Genomic DNA, 9,488 nt, shown 5'->3' with positions numbered 1-9,488 from the left:
GGCATGCTGCCCCGTGCTCCTCCTCACAGCGTCTGTTTTGTCTACAGGGTAATATTTTCCATTTGGTGCATCCAGAAGAAATACAGCCCAGCTGGGCTGGAGAGTCCCCTGCACCCTGACGCCTTGGGGCTGCAAATACCCCCGCTCCAGCAAAGTCCTGCCGCCAGAGCTCTGCGTTCCCCACCGCCCCGGGAGGCAGGTCCCACAGCCAGTGATGGCGTTTTTGCCTCCAGGCACCCCTAACACTGGCTCCTCAGGGCGGATGGATGCTGGGAGGAGAGACAGCTTTGCCCATCTCCGGGCGGATGGCTGAGAGCTGGGGCGAAGCGATGCCCCAGCTAGCTGTGGAGCTGCCAGGCCTCTGCGCTGGCAACCGGGGAAGGTGGCAGAGGATGCAAGTGCCATCCGTCCTGTGTATTAAAGTACAAATTGCCTGACTGGGGTTGTGTGCCTCTCTTTAAGCCAGCTGGTGGAAAGGAAAGCCATAGTCTGAGGCTGGCTTTGGGCTCTTCTGCCTCCTCAGGGCTATATCCCACGGTGTATTTTTGGAAAACATGGTTTTGCACAAGGGGAGGTTTCCCGACAGGTTCTCCCCCACTTTTGGGTAGGAGGAATGGCTCAATGTGCCAGACAAAACCAGCACGGCGGTGATGGCCTTGCTGAGCAGGAAGGCTGTAGGTGTGCAGCTGCATAGCATGGCGAGCAGTTTAATAAACTACCCATCCCTCACAGCGAGCTCAGGACCGGCCCCTCAAAAATGGCAGTAGGGGGGGAAACCCGGGGTGCGTAGTGCAGACCCCCGCCATTGCACATCTGCCTCGGCTGTCGCAGAGCAACCCCGTGGCTGCTGCATGAGGGCATCGCGCTTGTGCCCACCCAGCAAACAGCCTGCCCCGGCACGAGGGCATTTGACCCGGCAGGGCTGATGGCCAGCCAAAGCAAACGGCAGCGGATGTGAAACTCATGGCCCCACAATGTACTGAGAAGAAGAGTGGAGGAAGGAAAATGAATATGTGCCAGGGAAGCAAAAACTACAGTGGGGAGGGATGTTGGTATAATTAAAACTAATTGCCTGGTGTGGCGGTGACTCTAGTTTTGCTGTTTATATCTTTTCTTTCCAGGTTCTGCCTATCCCAGATTGCAGGTGCAACACAGCTTCCTGCAAAAAGCCGCAAAGCAAACCAGCAGCAATGGGAAAACTTCCCTGGGTGCCTCTCCCATGCCTCTGGAAGAGTTGCACGGCCCGACCTTGACACACACAGCAAAGAGAGCAACCTTGCAGCACGGCTGGGAAGCCGGCAAGCACAGCAGCAGCACCCGCTCCTCCCCAAAGGCTCGTGAAGAAATTCAAGCCCTGATTCTGTGAAGGACATGAGGGATCCTGATTACGGACACACCTTGCATAATCATGACTGGGAAATTGCCCCATCACATGAGGGAAAGCATGGCGAAACAGAGACGGAGGCAGAAAATAAGGAGCTGGGATCATTTTCATCAGGATAGCTGTAGGAGTGATTCGCAAATTCGTTGAGAAGGCCAGTGGTGTTTAATGTGTGCCTTAATGATCTGGAAAAAGAGGTGAGCAGTGAGGTGGCAAATCCACAGATGGCCCCAAATTGTTTAGTTCCTTGGGATGAGGCTGTGAAGAGCATTTTTATGGTGAGACCCCTGCCCAGGAACCTGGCCCCAGATTTGGAGTGATGAGGGGGTCCCACTCATTCAGGGCACCCTTTGGTGGCACCCTTTGTATTCTGGCTATAGCACACAAGGCAGCGGGGCTTCAACTGCCCCATCTTTCAGATGGGTCCCAAAATAAAGCATGTGACAGCAAATTTTTGAGTCCTCCACCAGCTGGAGAGCATGTACCCTGGGGTGCAGTGTAAGCGGAGTAACAGGCATGGGGGGCAGCTGTGCGGGTAGATGGGGAGCTGGGAATGAAGAGATGGGGAAGGTTTTCCTGAGGCCCAGCCTCTCAACTGAGGTCTGAACGAGAGGGGCTCCCATGCCCTTATCTCCTTAACTCTGCCCCCATAAAACCACCCTTCATTTATCAAAACCAAAGGAGGCTGCTGCTCTTTTCTAAAAAACAGTGAGACTCTCATCCAAGGCTGAACTTCAATGCACCACCGGGAATCAAAACAGGCAGTTTTGCTGGGCCAGAAATGCCTCCTTTCCCATATGTTCCCTATACAGTCGAGCGGTGGCCAAGGAGGGGTCGGATGGAGCTTGGAGCAGGCTGCATCCCTCCACCTGTGTGCCTGTCGTGGCCCCCGCCGGGGCCTTGGGCTCTGTCCAGGCGGCATGCATGCCCGCTCACTGACAGTGAGTTGCTGCGTGTTGCACCTTGCCAAGTCCAAGGAATGCAAAAAGTCATGTGGAAATATAATGCATAATCAGAGCTTAGTCATATATATATATCTCTCTCTGTAACTAATATATTTATATGGAGTAGGTATAAGAAACAGTCATGAAACATTGGAGAGAGGAATCAAACACTCTATGTCACAACATTTTCTTTGATTTTTCAAAGCCTGCGCATAAAATGGAGATAGTGCTTTACACAGTGGTGGCCTGCTCGTTGGTGTTTGTAAGATGCTCAGACATTGCTAAAGTTGCAACCACACAAGCAGGCAATGGAGTGGCACTGTGATCCTTTAATAAGAGTCTCATTAATCTAAAAATTAAATATAAGGCATTCCAGATTTACTGAGAATGGAATGGAATGGAATGGAATGGAATGGAATGGAATGGAATGAATGGAAAAGAAGGAGAAGAAGAAGGAGAAGAATGAGAAGAAGCAGCTTTTTCCTTCTTCTTTCCCATCGTTTCCACTGCCTTAAGCCATACTGTGTCTGAGTATCTCCTAGTTATGCCGGCATGCCTGTTCCAGCAGGTCGCAGAGGCAAAGCCCAGTGCGGTCCTGCACCTTGGAGCGTGTGAGGGATGTATCTGCAGAAACAAAGCTGGGTTTATTGTACGGAAGGTGATCACTGTCACTAGCTGGAGGGTGAAGCAGCAGCATGTTCTCAGTAAGTTGGCTTAATACCCTTACCCATTTTCCTGCTGGCACCCATCACTTGAATGCCAGGCAGGATGAAACAGACAGTCATGTGCCCGTGCTGGCCAGGGGAGGAACCTTCAAAGCTTTTCCCACCTCAGCACAGAGGTAGCTCATACAGAAAACTGTGATTTGTTGTCTGCTAAAGGTTTGTACACCGCCCTTAGCCCTGGCACTGGTCTGGGCCACGCTCAGCCTCTGCATTCTCCAAGTGTGAATTTTGAAGGTTGTTCTTCCAGGAGAGGAATCATCTGCTCGATGGTGCTGTTTTGCTTTCCTCTGACATTATAGCTCTTCTGTGGCCCAGTTTGCTTTGCTTGCTACTACAACCACACAGTATGTTATCAGCACTTAATAAATGCCACAGCCATCTCGAGGTGAGATAAAAGATATGAAATATGAATGCATGACTGGTTTTTTGGTTTGGGGCTTAATCTATCATGGCATCTCAAAAGGTGGCATGTTTGCTGCTGTTTAAAATTTGTGGTTTACCCTGTGAAATGGGATCCCTGCTGTTTGCTAGCATTTGACATAGTAAAAATGACTACTGGAATGCTACAGGTCACTAAAGGATGTTGGCAACAAAACTGCAAACATTTGCCACCTTTAAAAGGCTTTTTTCCATTCAAAGCTTAATATTTATGATACCGTAGTATTCTAGATTTGCACAGAAGATAAACAGAGTTGCTGATTTTGGTCTCAGCAAAGCTCAGTTCTCATGAACCTGATGATAGACAGCAGCATGGTAGTGCCATTGACATAGTTTTATGCTTGGTTGAGCTACTGGTGACTTTGATCTCTCCATTTCTGCATGGTGCCCACAGGATAAAAGTGGCCTCTCTGCTCCCCTTTTGGGGGAAAATGCAAACATGTTCAAATTTAAGCTGTCCTAAGTCAACCAAAGCCTAGATGGCTCATTGAGCTAGAGCAGTTAAGGCACATAAGAACATGGTGTGGCTAACATCTTCAACCACCTTTGACCCCATGGGCCAGATATGCATTTATAGAGGGGCAGGCAGCGGAGGCAAAGGCGCAAATGAAGCCTAGCGGTTAAAAGCACATCTCCAGACCCATAAAACCTGTCATGCACCCCTCTGTACAAATACTGCAGTCCAGAGGCAAAAGCAGTGGAGCTGCAAGGATTTCACCCAGCCAAAGTTCCCTTACAAAGTAGGCAAACTATTGGCAGCTACAGCCAAAATGTTATGTTGCTCCGAGCACGCAATTGCTCAAGGTCCATTTGGGGTAGGCAGTGATCAAAGGGACAGCAATGGCAGCTCAGTGACACACCTTGGGCCATGAGGTGCCGCAACCAGACATTGAGTGGGGTCTGGCAGAAATCACAGCAGAAAGGCAGTAACTGGCAATGTGCAGGGGAGGGAAGGGAGTCGATGGGTGCAAGGAGTCAGAAAGAGGGCACAGCAACCTCTCCCCCCATGGTGACTGGCCACCAGCGCCATAGACAGTTGGCAGTGCCCATGTCAGGCCATCCGGCTGCGTGGCATGAGGGGTAACAGGGCTGGAGAGCAACCCCACTGCCTCGACCCAGCTTACAGCAGAGGAGCAACGAGTAGCCCCAGGACCCACACCCTCAGCATATGAGACCTGACAGCTCAGCTGAAGTTCCCTCTACAGACCCTGGCCTGATCAGGTCCAATTCGACCTCCAGGTAAAGCTGTACAGACGCTTGCATCCTTCCTAAGGCAATGGGGGGCTGAGTGAGGCAGGAATACCCTCATTTCCCTTTCATTGTCCAAACAGCCTTTGCCCTGGAGGGGTTGCACAACACCTGCCTGCCGGGACAGCTGGACAATATCCATCAGCCTGCCTTGGCTGTGCTGCAGGGAGTATTTCCAAAAGCAGCTGGGTGACATAGGTCCTCATATCGTCTTGCAAGTCAACAGGACTTGTGTTCCTTTGAAAACTTTTACTCTGCATGAACGAAGGCCTTTAAATATTTTTAAAGCCGCTCAAGAGGCACATAAATATTTGGGTTCGGTCAGCCCTATTTTAGACAAATAAAACTACCTACAGGGACCCTCAAAGATGCTCACATCATGCCAAAGATCAGTGTGGGGCTGATGCCTCCTCTGAAGGTTGCTTGTTTGATCCGTTCGCTGTTCTGATCCCTCTTTCCTCCTCCTCTTCAGCCCCTGCAGAGAAAAGTGGTGACATGATTTATAGATGTATTTCAAGGTATTTGAATATTTCCAGCCAGCTACGTCGTTCCTGCTACCTGCTCTAATGGCTGCTGTGCCGAGGGCTCTCTGAACAAAGGCTCAGGACAAATGAATCCTCGTCTTCACTCCCAAGAAAGGTTTAAAAAGAATCACCTCCTCCTTCTATTATTTCCTTGTCTTGTTATTTTAATTTTTTCCCCTGTGCAGACAGCAGCAGTAAGCCCACTAGAGAATGAATGAATATCAATGAGATAGGGCAAAGATGGAATACACAGCAGTTTTTTCCCAAAGTTACAATGAAAATGCCTACAGGGAGGTGGCACACGCAGCAGACAGCACACACACACACATACACACACATATACCCTATTTTTTGAAAACATCCATATTTACTGAAAAATATTCCTATGTGGGCAAGTTTCTAAATGTCTATTCAAGTTCATGGCGCGCACGCTCTTTTAGCAATTTTATATAGTGATTGCCTTCTCTCTGTTACAAACAGAGGGCTGCAACAGGCTGGGAATACCAGAAAGTCAGACCCAGGCTTTGCTGTGAACTCCCAAATCAAGGACTGTTTCTAATTATAAAATGCATTACTCGGGTATTAAAGGAATTGATTCCTTGCTGGCAGGGAAAAAAAGAGAGAGATGTGTTTCTAATGGAGGACAGAGACAGAGAGGGAGAGACAGTGCATCCTCCCTCCAAACCTTTCTGTTTGCCCTCTGTCTGAGCCCAGCCATTTGCCCGGGGTGCCTTTCGGCAGCACCCCCTCCTCTGCAGCCGCGGGGATGCCCTCGCAACTCTCCAGTTTTATTAAAAACCAGGAGGGAACCGAGTGTTTTAGTGAGACAGGGACTCAAGCTCAAAGCTGGGGCACAAAACCAGTGTCCACAGCAGGAGCTGGTGGCTCCCCGGATACTTTCTCTGTTCCCTCCGGCCCCCCTCCTTTCCGTAGTCTGCCAAAACAGAGGAACAACAGCTGGGAGTTACAGGACATGTTCCCCTTACAAGGCTGCCCAGGTAGTACCCAGCTCCGGAGGCTTTCATGGCCTCGGTGAAGGAGGAGTGGCACAGCCCTGGCGAGGGGCAGACCAGAAAGCAGTGTTTTCCATGAAGCTGTGAGCAAAGAAATCCAGCCCTGCCCTCCCCCACCGAAGTATTCACAAAAAATAGCCAACTTTAAAAGGAAATTTTAGTTAAAAGCTAGTTGATAACACAGTTCTTGAAAAACGCGAGTGCTAGGCTTTGCACTGCAAAGAAATGGCTCGCAGCGGAGTAAACATTTTGTGAGCACCGCCAGCATTTCTTGCAATGGAAACAACATTTCCCATGGAAATTTCTGATGGTGAAAACAGGCCTTTCTGACGGAGAAGCATAAACAGAATTGGCTTCTGGTTTCGGTTCTTCGCAAGCTGCTGTCCCCTTGCCAGGCACAGCAGGGGCAGGGTAGCTCCCAGGAGGGCTCTGCAAGGGCTCATCAGCCCAAAGCTCTGCACAACTGCCTCCTGAAAACCACTGTGGGACAGGAGGGACAGAAGCAGTGGTGCAGTGCATCCCATTCTGACAACGCTACGTATGCAGCGGGCAAAGACACGAGTACCATATGCATGTAGGGTTTGAGGATGCGATGGGGAGGGAGGGCTGGGTGGCTGCGCAGAGGGGCCGGTCAGTAGACAGCAATGAGCTGGACTACAGGGAGGGGGAAAAATATTGGGAGCCATGAAGCACAGCACAAAAGCTTGCCAGCAGCTGGTGCAAGGGGTCGGGATGCTGTTAAAAGAGGGGTAAAAGAGCTGCTGGGGGAGGGAGGACCAGCAAGGGAGCCCGAGGAAGGACGGAGGAGGCTCTGCCAGGGCGGCAGCGCGCACAGATGCTCCTGCCAGCCGGTTGCGACACTTCTCTCATCCAAACGCTTGCTGCTGCCACATCTGCTCTAAGTGCGAGACCGGCTGCGAGCGTAAATGTGGCTTACTCTTGTGGCTCCAAGCAGAGGCGGAGGGGGCTGCAGGAGCACATCAGCAGGCTGGGGGAGCGCACAAGTGTGGGCAGGAGATGCTCCCTCTCTTGCAAACCAGTCCTCATATTAACTCTGCAAGGCTGAGAGTCAAAGAGCAAGAGGTTGCCAAGTTTTGGCAGAAAGTACACTTTTTGCAACTAAGCAATGTCGATTGACTTGTGCTTTGTATGTAAATACTTCCCTTTCTCTGACTATGGTGGCAGCCCCGCTTCGGGGTCATCCACACCTAGAACGCTTTGAGCATCACTAATAGCAAACAGCAATTTAATTGTTGCTTCTGTCGTGACCGAAAACCATTTTCCCTTTATCTTCTTTCTGAGCTGCGTAATCACCAGAGAGCTAAGAAGCGGTGGTTTGTTTGGGTTTTTTTTCTTTTGTATGATAAAAAACTCAATGCTGCCCTCTGTCAGAAATGCAGCAGTACTGGTCTTAAATTGCTTGTCCTTAACAAGTACGATGGGTTCTTTCCGTGGGGCTGCTTTTAACCATAAATCCCCCTCATCACATCTGAGCCTGCTCATAAAGACGAGGCGGCGATCCCATTGCTTTCCGCTGCACTGTTTCATGTGCTAAACATCTGACGGTGATTAATAACACACTTCAACTGCTCAGCTATTTACGGTGACGGCTAACCTAAGGATGACTTAATGAAAAGAAGACATATTACTGCCCAGGTAAAAAAAAGAAATAGTGCTGTTACCACTTGTGTTTAGTGCAATTTAAGTGGAAGAATACATGGGCTCTCTTTTAAATGCTCATTAACCTAGCGTGCAGGATAATTTCCCATTTCATGAAGGCCAAGTTGAGGGCAAGCCCCCCATGTATACTGGGAGAGAAACTCCCCCCAGTCTGGCACAGCCCCCTCAGCTGCTGTATCTCAGTCCCTTGCAGCATGGCTGTAAAACATCTGTATGGTGGTGGTGTCCGTCCTGCCTGCCTGGGGCGCAGGGCTTGTGCCGTCTGGACCTCTGCCCAGGGCTGGGTTTAACACACCAGGAGAAGCGATTGCCTTTAAAGGGATAAAATACAGCTCTTAGCAACATATCTATCAAATAAATGGCTAAGTCCAGAGCTGTTTGGTCCCAGCACACTGTGCTGTAGTCTCTTAAGAGCAATCAAAAAAAGAGTGCCGTTACAGGGGATGCTGCCTGGCTAAGTCACCTCTCAGTGGGGGCTGGCGACGCTTAAACACTGCAGACTTACAGATCGCTACCTGCAACCCCCAGCGAGCGGGATGCACGCACCGGCCACCCCACAGCTGCCCCCGGAGCACATCTGAGACACCTTTTCTCCAGCACCGTGTCCTGCAGGCACGAGAGTCTCTCTCTGTAAGTGTGTGACAGCCGTGGAGGGGATCAGATAGCCAAGAGGGCGATGAGAGCCTCCCTTCTCCTTGCACCCCAACACGACTCACCTTTGCACTCCTGCTGGGGTCACCAACATGCAGTCCGTTCACCTCCCTACGATGAGATGCTACGGGGGAGCCCACCTTGCGGGCACTCTGCCTGCAGCCAAAGCAGGTCTGCCCTCGGAGGCCACTTCAGACAGTACGGCCACGCTCTCCAGTGCGGGCTGACAAGGCCAGCAGCCAAGGGAAGGAAATCTGCACTTGTAAAACACCACATTTGGTCTGGAGCCACAAGCACAAAGCACCAGGATGTGTCGCTTGTCAGGCGGGTGTTGCCCTTGAGAAAGTGCAGAGGTCTGGGATGAATTTTCCTGAACACTGACTGAAGACGCTGCAGATTTCACTTGGTTTCACAATGAGTCACTGAAACTCGAGAAAGGCAATTCACTGGGGAAATCAAAAGGAGTAATTAAGAGAACATAGTAATTAAAAATGTATCCTAAGAGATCCTGTACGTGACATCCGCACCAGACGGAGAAGCATGCCTTTACCCACCCCAGGTTACACGAAGTCTGGGGAAAGCTGTAGCCACAAAGTCGCCATGGTTACAGATGCACAAAACTGAGAGCGACGAGACGTCCTGCTCTGCCACGGCCACAGCGTGCATCTTCAAGCTGCAACTATTTAATTGACCCTGGATTATGCAATTAAAAAAGAAAGAACCCCAGAAAGCCCTAATATATTCAGGGATATAAAAGTAGACAGATTAGAGAAGAGATTTTAATATATGCACACTGTACAGGGTGTGGGGAGGAATAGATATTATGTTATTGGACTGTAAATTGAGGTACTCATTATGCAGTCCTCATTCTGCATCCAACACTT

General features: G+C 50.2%; 1 long non-coding RNA gene across 1 annotated transcript; it reads right to left on the bottom strand.

The window, feature by feature from the left end:
- Positions 1–2,721: 2,721 nt before the first annotated feature.
- LOC140647078 (uncharacterized) lies at positions 2,722–8,867 on the bottom strand. Its single transcript, XR_012040656.1, has 3 exons — positions 8,670–8,867; positions 5,113–5,211; positions 2,722–2,949 (listed from the first exon to the last, which is right to left on the bottom strand). It is a non-coding gene; the product is annotated as an uncharacterized lncRNA (long non-coding RNA).
- Positions 8,868–9,488: the final 621 nt, after the last annotated feature.

The sequence above is a fragment of the Ciconia boyciana genome, chromosome 2 (assembly GCF_034638445.1).
Source record: "Ciconia boyciana chromosome 2, ASM3463844v1, whole genome shotgun sequence".
NCBI lineage: Eukaryota > Metazoa > Chordata > Aves > Ciconiiformes > Ciconiidae > Ciconia > Ciconia boyciana.
Note: the sequence above shows the minus strand (reverse complement) of the source record. Positions and strands in the feature narration are given on the sequence as shown.